Source organism: Biomphalaria glabrata, chromosome 3 (assembly GCF_947242115.1).
Source record: "Biomphalaria glabrata chromosome 3, xgBioGlab47.1, whole genome shotgun sequence".
Lineage (NCBI taxonomy): Eukaryota > Metazoa > Mollusca > Gastropoda > Planorbidae > Biomphalaria > Biomphalaria glabrata.
In genome coordinates, this window is record NC_074713.1 from 44,978,003 (window position 1) to 44,980,203 (window position 2,201).

Here is a 2,201-nt window from a genome sequence, read left to right on the forward strand (position 1 = left end):
TTGTGTACAGAGGCAGATGACCAAGCAAGGAAATGAAATACTAATAATAGGGCCTACCTACTCTGAGATGTCTTTGATATTCTAAAGATCCACTTTTAAACCTAAAATGCACATTGGATCTTTGATACCCACTATTTGGCCACATAAGCGACTATGAATCATCTCAGAGAAATTATTATAACAATAATAATATGATGAATGCCTGGGCACTTGCTATGGTCGAGACGATGTCGTTCACACAGCCTTTCCCCCCCCCCCCTCTTTCAGGCTACTAGGTTCCAGGGAATGACAAGTGCCGATGCAGTTCAAGAGCTGGGGCGTCAAAGGCTCTGCAATGTGAAACACTCTGCAGCAAGCTGCCTAAGGGTCTCCCGCTGCTCAGGGTTGAATCCCGAAGCATTCCCATGTTTGGGTATAGCTACAAGGCAGCAGAGGTTTGAATTCAGATTTTGCTTCTCCCAGCCAAGACTAACGAGTCTCTCCTGTCAGGAGTTTTCTAGTTTAGGCGCCAGTGTAAGGTACTTATGTGACTAGTGTTAAGTACTTATGTAACTAGTGTAAGGTACTTTATTTGCTGTTACAGGAAATGAAAAGGATCCAGAACTCTATCCTGAACTTAGAGTAAAATTTCTATTTAAATATTGTCAGACAAAAAAGCATTATAGTTTTTAAAAAGACCAACAAACTCTTAAAATTAACTGCCGCTAAATAACATAAATTTAATTTACAAACGGTGACTCAATGTTTCAATAGTGAAACCCTATATTTCAAAAATAACAACATTAATTCAGTTTTAACATAGGCCTAAACACTAGAGAAAACATTAATTCAGTTTTAACATAGGCCTAAACACTAGAGAAAACATTGTATGTATCTGAGTGCATTTTAATCACTATAGCAACGCAACTGAAGGATTACGCTTATAGGGTGAATAAATCCAGAAAATTGACAAGTGAACCTACAAAGACATCTATAGTTAAAAGTAAAGTAAAGTTCCCCTTTCAGACCTTGTGGTCTATAGGGCAGATGAATTAAAGGCCGTCTGTTTCTGTGGCCTACGGTTTCTACGGTTCACGAATGTGTCATGTAGCCAGCACAATGACCAACCGCCTTTACCAACTAATGTCAGGAACCCATTAAAGCTGGTGGACTCAGAGGCGCCCAAACATCCTGAAATTAAAAATCCCAGTCCTCACCAGGATTTGAACCCGAGACACCCGGTTCAGCCACCGCTCCTCCTTTCTTTCGTTATACTTTGGATTCTATCGACTTCTCTTATGCATTGTTCAACATATTTGGCGTCTACAAGGCTATACAAATTAATTAGTAAATTGATTTTCTTTTTTTTAAATCTGATTATCTTATATATATATATATATATATATATATATGGTCAGATGAGTCACTGGTTTTGGTTTCGTCATGGGACGGGGCAGGACCTGGTGTGACTAATCAAACCAATTCTGGAGCTGCAGATTTTTGCCACAGTTCGTGCTTGTGTATGCATCTGTTTTAGGGCTAGCTGATAGGGCAGCCTTCTTTTTTTTTCTCTTGCCTAAGGCCGCTTCATCTTATTGTTTGGTGAAATCGTTAACTTGAAAACAAGAAAATACAAATTAAAATACTACATCATTTACACAATACTTCCATTCTACAACGTATAGAGCGATTGTTTTTTCTCTTAATAACTAATGAATGTTAGATTCAAAAAACAATGGAACATTTTACCCTCCCCCACATTGCCCACGAATGTATAGATCTACTGCACTTTATAACATACCAATGATAGTCCTTTAGATCTAGACTTACAGAACGATGTCGCGAAATTTTCGTAAACATAAGTTTAAGTTATAACTTTTTTATCAACAATCGCTTACATTCGGAAATTTCAAGAACGCTAGTTTTTTCAAAACCGATGCTGAAACTGAATCTAGACCTAGTTCTCTAGCCAAATTAAAAGGTATTTCTTTTATTACTTTGAAAAAATTATAACAGTTAAACTAGAGTTTTTTCAGCGTGGCCAACGAGCTGGCAATTCTTTCCTCAACGACATACATCAACTGTTAAATTTCTATGAAAATCGTTAAAGCCTTTTTTATATCCGTGTCCAGGTTCCACCTCCACCCTACAGGTTCCATGAAGTTTTGACTTGAATAGAGATATTGTAAAAAAGACAGAAATTATTACTTTGAACTCAGTCC

General features: G+C 37.4%; 1 protein-coding gene across 1 annotated transcript in view; it reads right to left on the reverse strand.

The window, feature by feature from the left end:
• The window catches only part of LOC106075988 (vesicle transport through interaction with t-SNAREs homolog 1B-like), an 89,989-nt gene that overhangs the window by 11,172 nt on the left and 76,616 nt on the right, over nucleotides 1-2,201 (reverse strand). The window lies entirely within an intron of this gene.